Consider the following 13002-nt stretch of genomic DNA (forward strand, 5'->3'; position numbering starts at 1 on the left):
TAAGGTTGAAAAACCAGGAAAAATGTTTCGGAGGCCAGGCTATATAGACTTATGTTTACATAATTGAAAAATCAGTCTTCTGTTTTTGGCATTTAGGTTATACTCATGGTGTTCAGGACTTACTCCTGGCTCTGTGCCTAGGGATCACTCTTGACGGTGCTCAGGTGATCATAGTGATTCTGGGAATCAAACCCCGGGCAGATGCCTGCATGTAAGGCAAGTGTCTTACTCCCTGAGCCATCTCTCCAGCCTTAAATTTAAATTTTTCTTGCATTAAGGTAACAGTGATAATAGTGTTAATGTTTATAGTTTTGATGTACAAAAGACCTCACCAATATCAAAGTGCCTAAGACCCTTCACCACTGTCCTTACGATATTTCTAGTCTCTTTCTCTTTCCCTGATCACTCCACTGCTGGGTAATCTGTTTCACACCAGAGTTCAAGGGTTTGTCATCAGAGGCACGAGTCACAACAGTTATGTGGGCAGGTTGGAATCAGTAGACACCATGACCCAGTAGAGGTTGGCAAAGGGTCAAAGGACAAGATATTTACAAAGAACCAGGGGAAGCCATTTATAAATGTTTGAAAGTAGCCCATGCCCAGCTAGGAGCCGAGAGTGACAACTGGAAGGAGCCTGACTCCCGTGACCGTCCTACTACCCAGGGCTAGTGGCCACTGGCCTCGGGCAGGTGCAGGGCCATGTTGCTCTTGTCCTGCTCCTCAGCCAGCGCTCTTCTCATTCCAAGACTAGGGAAGAGTGGAGTCCACCTGCCTTTTTTGGGTTAAGGACAAAGGAGTCTGTGAGTATTTGAAAGATTTTGTTGCTCATCACCAACATGAATGGACTAGGGAAAAATCAGAATATGGTAAAATTGCCCAGATTAGATACATATACAAAAATTCTAAGTGCATGTCTAGGTCTTCTGGAAAAAAATGAAATTGCTTCTGAACACTGTGTCTTTCATTTTTAAAAAAATTCCTGAGTACCAGAAATTAGGTCACGACCTAGAGAACTCAAGTAATGACGCGTGGCCTCCTCAGGAGCTCACTGTCTCATGTAAGGGAGCCCAGGACGAGGTGGTCAGGGGCGGGTTGGCCCTGGGCTCCCAGCTCTGTCCTGTCTCCGTGCTGAAGGAGACTGCGTGGAGAACTCCTCCAGGTGGGGTGTGGAAGAGGGAATCTTGGAATCTTCTCCCAAGGACGAGTGTCGGGTGTTTTCTGTGTGAACACTTTACACATGGGTTGAGGACAGGATCTACGTCATCTGCTTCTTTCTGGGAGAATCTATCAAGTTCCCTTCAAGATTAAAACAGTTGTAAGAACATGTAGTGCTGTCATTAATACTTTTGTTTCTACATAACTCTTCATATGATGACTTCAGGGATGTATGTACAAATTCAGCTGGGTGAAAAAATAAAGAGGAATGAAGCTCAGAGTTCTTGTCTTCCTGTTTCATTTTATTCATTTCAAAATGATGCTGGTGCCCCCTTCCCTCGATGACTTATGTGAAGCAGCAAGGGGAGAGACGGCCACTTCCACTTCTTCAGACCCACACCTGCCACCTCAGGACAGGCTGGGAAGTCCAGGACTGATAAAGTCTGTGATGAGCCCCTGCATGGGATGGACTTCGAGTCCCACCAGCCCCACAGGGTAGCTCAAGCCACACCTGGCATCCACTTGGTCTTCTGGTCACAAGAATTAATCCCCAACATCTGATTTCTCAGGGAGCTGTGGCCTCAGGGTGGGGTTAGGCATTGCTCTTGGCAGGAAAGGAAAGTCAGTTCTAGCCTTAGCCAAGCTTGGCTTGGTCCTTCGCCTTCTCACACAAAAGAATTTCAGGAGGAGATGAGCACTGAAGCAAAAACAGATTTTATTTGGAGTTTGTTTAGGGAGAGGAAGGAGGGAGAGAAATGGAGAGAGAGTAACACATTCAAGAGAGAACACGGACTTCTCCAAAGGTGAAGAGTGCCTCAGTACATCTCAAGAGGGGAGATGCGGGTATTACATGTGCTTGGCCACAACACGTGAACACGGACAGCATATGCACATGCTTCCTGTGTTTAAGTTGGCTTATATAGGGTTTCTCCCCACCTGCTTCACTTTCTATGTAGGTAAGAGTCTGTTGCTAGGGTCGTTGTCAAGGGGGTAGAATTGGGAGCAGTTGATCATCTTCTTTGAAATTTCTTTTTTTGTTGCAGTTTCTCTTAGAGCGGGGGGGCGGGGGGTCCAGCCTTCTCTGGGTTTGTGCTGTTGCCAGATAAAGGTTTTATCAGGCATTAGATCTTGTATCCATGAGGTGGGTCCTGAGAGCCTTAGGGCTAGTTGGTTATTACTTCCCAGGAATGTCATTGCCATGGGGCCCTTCCCTATCTACCTGTGACACAGCATATGACCTGGGGACTATGGGTGCTTGAGAAGAATGTGTTCTGTTGCTATTGGGTAGAATTTCATATATACAATTAATATAATTTATACAATTAATATAACAAAGTGTATAAAATATATTAATATATTTTATAAATTTAAGGGCTGCATCGATAGCACAGTGGGTAGGGTGTTTGTCTTGCATGCAACTGACTGAGTTCAATTCCTCCGACCCTCTCGGAGAGTCCAGCAAGCTACCGAGAGTATCCCACCCGCATGGCAGAGCCTGGCAAGCTCCCCATGGCATATCTGATATGCCAAAAACAGTAACAACAAGTCTCACAATGGAGATGTTACTGGTGCCTGCTCGAGCAAATTGATGAACAATGGGAGGACAGTGCTAGAGTGCTAATATATTTTATATATTACATTAATCATTTGTATCACTTGTAGTCCCGTTGATCATTGATTTGCTCGAGTGGGCACCAATAGCATCTCCATTTGTCCCTGTCGTGAGCTAGTGTAGCCCAATGATACCTGCTCGCTCCAGGAACAGGAAGAGCCTCAAATCGCTCATTCAGAGATTTGACGAAGAAATCTGACCATCTAGTTGGTGGGCAGCCATGAGGTCTTCTGACGTCCCGTGGAATCCAGTCGGTAACAGCTCTAGTCCAGCGGTAGTCTCTGAATCGCATTACATGACCGGCTCATCTGATTTTTGATGCCCTGGCAAACGAGACAGCATCCCTGATTTTTGACTGTTGACGGAGGTCAGAACTCCGGATTCCTTCTCTCACTTGAGTGAGACATGATATTCCCATCATAGCTCTTTCGATTCCTCTTTGGGATACCCTAATAGCATTCTCATCCGGCTTGCATAGGGTCCAGGTCTCTGAGGCATATGTTAGTGCAGGAAGAACGGTGGAATCGAAAAGATGTGCCCGGAGTCGGAGGTTCTTTGTTCTCTTAACCACCTCTTCAATGCTCTTGAATGCATTCCACGCTGCTCTCTTCCTCCTGCACAGTTCTGGCACCAAGTCGTTCCTCATGTTGATTTTTCGACCCAGGTACACATAACTGTTGCATTCGGAGATGTTGGTTTCATTGAGAGCAAATGGAGCTTCAGGGACTAGTTCGTTTTTAATGAACATCGTCTTGTTGAGATTCAGCTGCAATCCGACTTTTCCACACTCGAGGTCGAAGTCGGTCAGCATTTGTGCCTCTTGGCTAATGTTTGGTGTTATGAGAATGATGTCATCAGCGAAGAGGAAGTGGTGTAATTGCTGACCATCTATCTTCACTCCCATTCCTCCCCATTTCAGTCGTCGCAAGATGTTCTCAAGGGTGGCACTGAAGAGTTTCGGTGAAATGGTATCACCCTGCCGAACCCCTCTCTTTACATCAATGATCACTTCCTTGTAGAATGGTGAGATCTTGGTGGTGAATCTGCAATACAGTTCGTGAAGGATTTTGATATACTGAGTTTGAATGCCCTGTTTGGCCAGGGCTTCCATGACCGCCTCAGTCTCAATAGAATCGAAGGCCTTTTTTAAGTCGATGAACGTTAGACAGAGCAGCATCTTGATCTCTCATGAAACTTCAATGAGTTTGGTCACTGTGTGGATATGGTCTATCAAGCTGAATCCCCTTCGGAACCCGGCTTGCTCGCATGGTTGTCCTTCGTCTAGTGTTCTGCCTATTCTATTCAGGATGACACGAGTGAACAACTTGTAGACGACAGACAGCAGGCAGATTGGGTGATAGTTGCCGATGTCATGGATGTCTCCCTTCTTGTACAACAGGACGGTCCTACTGGTTTTCCACTGGGACGGAACCTTGCATTCATACAGGTAGCGTGTGAAGAGTCGTGCCAGTTTATTGATGAGTACTGGCAGCAGATTCTTCAGATGTTCAGGTCTGACCTTGTGCAGACCCGGTGCTGTTTGCGTCTTTACCAGAAAAATGGCGTGTTAGATTTCAGAAGGGAGAATGTTGGGAACCACATATCCATTCTGTGGAATTTGGTATGTGGGCAGGTGGACATGGCTGTCAAAGAGATCTGAGTAGAAGTCGTGAATAATTTTCTCCATTGCCTTTCTGGAGGATGTGATAGATCCATCGGAATGTCGGAGGGCAGTCATCTTGGTCTTTTAGTTGGCGAAGAACAGGCAAGCGTTGCGAATATTTTTCCCAGCTTCTGCTGCACTGGCCAATACTGCTGCTCTTCTCTCTTTGAGGTCTTCCTTTATCGCATCTCTGCACAGCTTTGTGAGCTCGGACGTTAGCTTGTAGTTGCCTGAGGCTCGTGCCAAACCACGTTGATGAATGAGCTCGAGAGTTTTCGAAGACAGGCGTTTGCTTGTGGCTTTCTCACTCTCGGCATTCTTCGCACAGATATGGAGGTGGTGAACCAGTCGATCATATTCCTCGTCGATGTTGTCAAGGATGGCATCTTCCCACGTTTCTGCAATAGTGCCAAAGAGCTCCCAGTTGGTGGTCATTCTGGGAGTTGTCTTCTTAGATTCAAATTTTGCAGACTTTTCTCCCTGCTCTATGAAGTAGAATTTCTAACGATGTAGACGGTGGTCCGACCCCGTTTGGAATTTTGGGACAAAAGCGACATCGGTCAGGCAAAACCTTTGATTGAATATGATGTGGTCAATTTCATTGTGGAACTGTCCACCGGGAGACTCCCATGTCCAGCGTTTAGATTCGGCCTTCTGGAACTGTGAGTTACCATGGATGGTCTTGGTCAACATGATGAATTCAGACAGTCTCTCACCCTGATCGTTCCATTATAGGCCATGTGTCCCAATGTGGAGTTCTTTGGGCGACCTTCTCAGACCTATCTTGGCATTAAAATCACCAACAATGATTTTGTAGAAGGTGTGGTCTTGTTCTTTTTTTTTTTTTTTTGCTTTTTTGGTCACACCTGGCGATGCACAGGGGTTACTCCTGGCTCTGCACTCAGAAATTACCCCTGGCGGTGCTCAGGGGACCATATGGGATGCTGGGATTCGAACTCGGGTCGGCCGTGTGCAAGGCAAACGCCCTACCCGCTGTGCTATCGCTCCAGCCCCGGTGTGGTCTTCTTTATAGAACTTCTCCAGTTCCACATAGAACCTCTCAATTTCTTCTTCATTGTAGTTAGAAGTTGGTGCGTAGACGATGAAGAAAAAACTGCAGGCAGTGAGTCATATCTATTCAAGCGTAATCGTCAAATTCGGGTTTTTAGGCATTTGAATGAATTGATACTCATGGTCAAGTTTGTGTTGAAATCCAGGTTGCTTCCGGACAGTTGGGCCGAACCTCACGCATGAGTGAAGCCCTGCAAAGTCAGCTCTAGGTTCAAGGAGACCTGGAAACAAGATCCTCTGTATGCCTCCTCCAATCTCTGGCATCTGAGGGAGGGGTCCAACCCAGACGCCCCACCCTACCCAAGATAAGTACCTCACTGGCAGACCCCCACTACATCCACTACCCAGCCACCGCCACCCTCCACGTTGCTCTCTGGACACACCATAAAACACCTAATACCTATTATTCCCACACCATATTTGATAGGGTTCAAATTTGGTGTGAACCATAGTAACACCTTTAAGGGCGATTGGAGGCCACCCTAAAAGCCTCTGTCCCTCTTGGAGAGCCTGCAAGCTACCGAGAGTGTCTCACCCGCATGGCAGAGCCTAGCAAGCTAGCCGTCTCGTATTCGATATGCCAACAACAGTAGCAACAATTGGCCTCATTCACCTGTCACTGAAAGAGCCCCCAATACGGCAGTGTTAAGAAAGATGAGCAAAGAGAGGCTGAAAAAATCTTGGGGAAGAACTAGACTGACAAAACGAAGAAAGACTAAAATGATTGTCTGTACTTTCAATGCACGGACACTGGCATCAGAAGCATCCATCGAGGACCTCATGGTGCAAGCCCCGAAGATCAAGTACAACATCATTGGTCTGACTGAAATGAGGAGACATCAATCACATCACGCCATTTTCGACACTGGAGAAGAATTGTTCCTCGGAACATGCGACCATAGAGGCGTTGGTGTCATTGGTGTCCTTGTCAACACTAACTTGGCCATTACATTAGTATATAAAATATATATTATGTGTTTCAAAACATTGAAACATACCTCAGACTAAATGTTCCTAGTATTTCTATGTTTCAATGTTTTTGTATTATTCATTGTTTAGGTGACTTTGTTTTCAGGTTTGGAACTCCCCCTGCAGTTGTTGTATTGTTAACTCTCCCTTTGTTGTGAGGATAAATTTGGAGGAGTCTTTACTGACACCAGGCTGTCCTGTTGGCAGGAACAGCAGCCTCACAGCAGAACCACTGGCCCTTTATTAGAAAAAACCTCATCCTGGTCCCCGAGCACTTTTGTAAGCACCTGCACAACTTGTTCTGCCCACCAGCGTCCACATCCTCTTCAATCGCCACAAAGCAAGCGTCGTTACAGAAGCAAGAAAAAGTGGATATGGCCTGAGTACATGAAGCAAACAATTAGTCACCTTTAACCATATCCCTTTAGGACCCCCACCCATTGTTCCTGTTTGCTGTCCCTGATGGGCTTTTGGACCCTTGCAGGAAATTCTGTGTATTTATGGAATGACGCAGTTAAGTCAGCTCAAACAAAATACACGTTAAAAGAACAAAACTTCTTTTTTAAAATTCTTTTATTGACTCACCATGTGGAAAGTTACAAAGCTTTCAGGTTTAAGTCTCAGTTATACAATGCTCAAACACCCATCCCTTCACCAGTGCACATATTCCACTACCAAGAATCACGATATACCTCCCCACTTCCCCCCACCTCTCCAGCCCCCCACCCTGAATGTGTAAATGGTAAATTTCACTTTACTTTCATTTTACTTCGATTACATTCAATATTTCAACAAAAAAATCACTATTATTGATTTGGAGTTTCTCCCCCCTAAAGTCGATAACTGAAAAGGAAGCATTTGGTAATTTGTTTTCCATTGATGAGAATGAAGAGATATGAGGTCAGGAGGCACTAGCAGCAGCATTGTTTTGGATTTCTGTATTTTAGTATTTTAGTAACTAAGTCCAGAGAAATGTCTGCCAGGAATCGCAAGATTGTAAGCTTGTACCTCTCAGCTACTTTATATTCCAAATATGAGTGTGATCTTTCTATATCTGTTTCTTTCTTTCTGACTCATTTCACTCAGCATGATACTTTCCATGTTGATTCACTCATATGCAAATTTCATGACTTCATGTTTTCTGACAGCTACATAGTATTCCATTGTGTAAATATACCACAGTTTCTTTAGCCAATCATCTGTTTTCGGGCACTCTGGTTTTTTCCAGATTGTGGCTATTGTAAACAGAGAGGCAATGAACATGGAAATGCGGATGTCATCTCTACTATACCTTTTACTCTCTCCGGGATATATTCCCAGGAGTGGTATTGCTGGGTCAAATGGGAGCTCAATTTCTAATTTTTTGAGAATCGTCCATATTGTTTTCCAAAAGGGCTGAACCAGTCGGCATTCCCACCAGCAGTGTAGAAGGGGTTGAGGGAAGACCTGGAAAGAAGGGTCCTGTTCTCATGTCCTCTCCTGGGGACTAAGACCCAATCGCCTACTCTCCTACTCAGTTCCTTTTTTATTTCCAAAAAAATCAAGAAAAATCTTAATTTTCTTCCAGTGAGCTAAACTTACTTAGCTGGATTCTTGTTCTTGCAGTAAGGTCATCTGTGAATGATTTTCTTGTTATTGCTGTTGTTGTTTTGGGGACACACCTGGCACTACTCAGAGCTTACTTTGAACTCTGGACTCAGGAATCACTCCCGGTGAATTGTAGGGACCATATGGGGTGTCAGGGATTGAACCTGTCTGGGTCAGCTACGTGCAAGGAATCCTCACTATACCATCTCTGGCCCTTGTGAGTGATTGATATTTCTCAGGGTCTTTCACAATGGTCAAAAGGAACTGGATCTGGTGCATGCAACATTTCAGGGATCTTCTGGAACTCCAGGTGGGACCTAGGTCTGTATGCCAAACACCCAACTCAGAGATGAGTGAGAAACTTCCCAGGTCTTTCTGCATTTGATACAACTGGCAGGACCAAGCAGAGTAATTTTTGAATTTGTAACTAAGAGCACAGTTTTTAAATCATCTGCCTGTGTATGAGTCTGACTTTTCCTTGTGACCCTCCTCTATCTTGGACTACTTTGTGGCTTGCAATCTCTTTGGTCCCACAATTAAGACCAAGCCGCTTTTGTCCCTGGACAGATACTTATTTTTGTTGAAGGGGCGTTCATGAGAGGAGGAGCATTTTCCTATTTAGCAGTCATGAAAGTCACTCTGCTCCAAAAGAAACAAGTTCAGAATCACAGGATATCTGTTCTCCTGTGTTCGTTGAATCAAATTGGTTGCAATAACCAAGAGGTTAAAACATAAAAGATTATTCACAGGTGAGTGGATAAAGCAAATGCACATCTATCTATCTATATCTATATATCATCATTTTGGAATCTTATTTGCTTATTAAAGAAGGACATCCTGACACACACGACAATATACAGTGAACTTTGAAGACTATTGTGAGTGAAGTAAGACAGTTTTGTAGGATTATTATTGCAGGATTCTAAATACATCACCATTGATAGTAGTCAGGCATCACAACAATCACAATCACAATCAAAATATCCAGTTAATCACCAATTTCTCGGGTGGGCTACGTAACATCTCATTTCGTCCTTTCCTTGAGATCTTAGAAGTCTATCTTGACTTGGCCCTCCTAATGATGTTGCACTGGGGGCTCTTCAGGGTCAGGGGAATGAGATCCAGCTTGTTACTGGATTTTGCATATGAATACACCATGGGAAGTTTGCAAGGCTGTCCCATGTGGGCAGGAAACTCTCAGAAGATTGTCAGTTTCTCCTAGAGAGAGAAGTAGGCTAAAGATATCACGTGGCCGCTTTGCGGCCGCACGCTTCTGAGAGCTTGCTTTTAAGTCTCTCTCTGGATGTTGGTCGTTGATGGGATTAGACACACCTGGGTTCCTCTGCTGGTTTCTTCGTGCATGGGACCTGTCCGAACGTGTAGAGAGGAACCTCCAGCATGGCTGTAGCTAGGTTCTGGTGGTCTTTAGCCACCGGGAGCTCTGCTCAGGGTTGGGAGGGAAGCTGGAGCCCATTCCCTCCGAGGGGCCCCGGGGAAGATAGCCAGGCGTGCGGGCAAGAGACTCTCTGTATCACTCTCTTCTGAAAAAGCTTTTAAGTCTCTCTCTGGATGTTGGTCGTTGATGGGATTACACACACTTGGGTTCCTCTGCCGGTACCTTCATGCATAGGGCCTGTCCTAACGTGTAGAGAGGAGCCTCCAGCATGGCTGTAGCTAGGATCCGGTGGTCTTCAGCCGCCAGAAGCTCTGCTCGGGGTGGGGAGGGAAGCTGGAGCCCATCCCCTCCGAGGGGCCCCAGGGAAGACAGCCAGGAGTGCGGGCAAGAGACTCTCTGACGTCGTCGTCGTCGCCAGTTAGGCGTAGAAACAGTTAATAAAATGGTGAGTCCCAGGGAAAGAAGAGGTAAATAGGGAGTTACTTTTCGGTGGGTGTGGTTTTTTGTCCTACATGATGAAGAGGTTCTGGAGATGTGTAAAATATGTTTTAATCGTTAACAGTATTATAATTTTCTCTAAAATATTTAGGGGCTGGAGTGATAACACAGCAGGTAGGGTGTTTGCCTTGTGCTCGGCTGACCCGGGTTCAATTCCTAGCATCCCATATGGTCCTCTGAGCACCTCCAGGAGTTATTTCTGAGTGAAGAGCCCGGAGTAACCCCTGAGAATCACTGGGTGTGGCTCAAAAAGCAAAAACAAAAAATTAAAATATTTATGTGAGGATATTTCAAAACATCTCTATTTTTACTACAGTGCAATTATGAAAAAGCAAACACTGAGTATCTTGGACCCACCTTGCTCATTTGATTGTTCTGCAAGCTGCTAAAATTAACCATTTTATTTCATTTACTATTCTTACATTGTTTCTGAAAATATTAGTGCATATCTAAAAAATGTGCCTGATTGAACCCATTAAAATTTATATAACTTTGAACCCCTCCCCACCCCACCCCCTTCAGCCTGACTTCCTCAGTGAAGAATTTTGTGATCTGCTCTTTCCTATGAGCGGGAAGCCCTGGTTTGTCTCCCTCTCACACTTTCTCCCTGAATCCTGGCAGCTTGCACCAAAGCTGTGGGCATGGAAGTGTGTGACCTCAGCGGGAGGGACCATTCTGCCAGGTCCGCAGCTGTTCCTTTTCATTGGTTTTATGCTAGAAACCCTGCAGCAATCTGTAAACTGAAGTCGCTCATAAGATGAATTTTTCTAGTGAACTGGCTTTACTTGAGTCCCAGGCAGTCACTCCAAATAGTTTCCCTTCAAACAGAAAAAAGTTGCTCTTTGAAATACACTTCACTTCCAAGCATCTGGGAACTAGAAGCCATCATTATTGAACTTTCATAGAAGTACTTTACTGGGTTTACTGTCTCCCAAAGCAAGACCGACCCTTTGACTCACTCCAAACTAGGAAGAGACATAGAAACAAAAGAAAACTTGAGTATTTGTCCCCTCTTCAATTTCCACTGAACTCCCCCCACTCTGAAGAAACCTTCTGAGTGCCTAGGTGTGCAATCCTCATTTTAGACACAAGACAGACAGATTCAAGACACACAGAGTGGGACATTTAATGCTGTCCTGTGGACCAGGTGTCTTTCCTTATGAATAGGAAAAAAACAGTGCTGAATGATTTCAGTTGGACAGGAAGGAAAACATACCGATTCATAGAATTAAATGGCTATGAGTTATTTATCATGTTATTTCCATACAGTGTATGTATAGAGTATAAAATTTCCAATAAGATTATATATGTGTAAACACACAAAAAGGAAGGGGGCACCATACTGGGCACAGGGCAGAGGCGTTCTATCTCTCCCACCGCCCGCATTCGATAGTCTCCAGCCGCTTCCCCCACGCTGGAGAGGTTGATGGCGATGATGAGGCAGGCGAAGTAAGGAACGAGGGCCAGGCTGGTTGGTCTCAGTTGCAGTTTATTCCATTCCCATCTCCTCTGATTCATTCTCCTCTGATTCTCCTCCTGCTTCTTCCTTCCCCATACTACTTCATTCTCCTTCTCCCCTGGATCTGGATCTCGATCTGGCTTCTCTAGATCTGGCACTGGGACTGGCCCCCAGCCCACTCTTTCAGCCTAGTTAAATTTCCTTGAGTGAGGAGTTGGGGCTTACACATAGGTGTGGTCACAATCAATAGGGTTAAAGTTCTATGCCTCAGGGGATGCTTCTTCTAGGACAGATTCACTTTCAGCAGGACACCCACCCAAGAGCAGAAAGCCATGGATGTGTTTCTCCTCTCCTTGTCCAACTAATATATAAGTATTCATAATACTAATCATTTTGTATGGACACAGCAATAAATGCATTATGGAATTGCTCTCTTGGGGTCATCTCAATCTCAGACTAGAGTGCTCAGCCAGATTAGTTTTTCCTATCCCTAGCAGGGTTCCAGTCTTGTCATTGCTTTTGGATCATGACAGCAGTTGTCCTTAACCAAGCTCTTAACTAATAGTTAAGCATCAGGCACTTTGGCCAGGCCGATCTCGATGCCAGGGTAGCACATAACTCACCACTTGCCCTGGGTCCGTCCTGTCCCTCGTCGGGACCCTGCCTTTGGGGTGCTACAAAGTAAGGACAGCTGAGGCTTAAGTCGAGAAAGCAGATGCCCAGGAGTGAATAATATTCGATGCCAATTAAATCCCATGTCATAAAAGCATATTAACAACTTCTTTCTTTGTTCATACAAAAAGGACATTGCAGGGGCTGGAGTGATAGCACAGCGGGTAGGGCATTTGTTTTGCACGTGGCCAACCCGGGTTTGATTCCCAGCATCCATATCGTCCCCTGAGCACGGCCAGGGGTAATGTCCCGTCCCGAGGGACTAAGTTATTCCAGGGTCTGAAGAGGCGCTACCTGAAATAGCAAGGGCGAGAAAGAAGAGGGAGACCAAGCAAGGAACTGTTGTCAAGGTCTCGTTTATTGAAGGAAAGTATACAGAATATATAGGCTGAGGGGCAAGGCTTTTGCGAGGGGGCCAGGGTGGATCACGCGGGGCATTCGTGGGGCACTTGCGTAAGGGGGATCAGCAGACTGGAACATGATATGCCTGTCATCTTTGTGGGTCTTGCCCTTGGTACGGGATGTCTGTTACATAATACAATATCTTGGTGGGCACTCCCTGTCTGGGGAAATGGCTAAGTTCTCCTTTTCCCAGGGTCCCGGTCCCCCACATCTCCCCCTGTGTTTTTATATATGAAAAAATTGAGGGCTACTGAGAGCCGCCTGGGTTGGTGAGGTGCCGTGTCTTAGGCTATGTAACGTGTCTCCAGACCCGAGGGGGCAGGGGCTCTGTCTTAGGCTATGTGAGGGGATTCTTACTCTTGCCATCACTGTGCTCTTATATGTGGTGCTTGGTTATTTTTTCTGCCAGCCGCCCCCAAGGTGAAGCTAAGGGGAGGTTGCACAGGGTAAGCGCTTAGTGAAAATGTGATGGGGACTCAAGAGGTAAGGCCTCACACTACTCCCGTCATGGAGACCCC

The sequence above is a fragment of the Sorex araneus genome, chromosome 1 (genome assembly GCF_027595985.1).
Source record: "Sorex araneus isolate mSorAra2 chromosome 1, mSorAra2.pri, whole genome shotgun sequence".
NCBI lineage: Eukaryota > Metazoa > Chordata > Mammalia > Eulipotyphla > Soricidae > Sorex > Sorex araneus.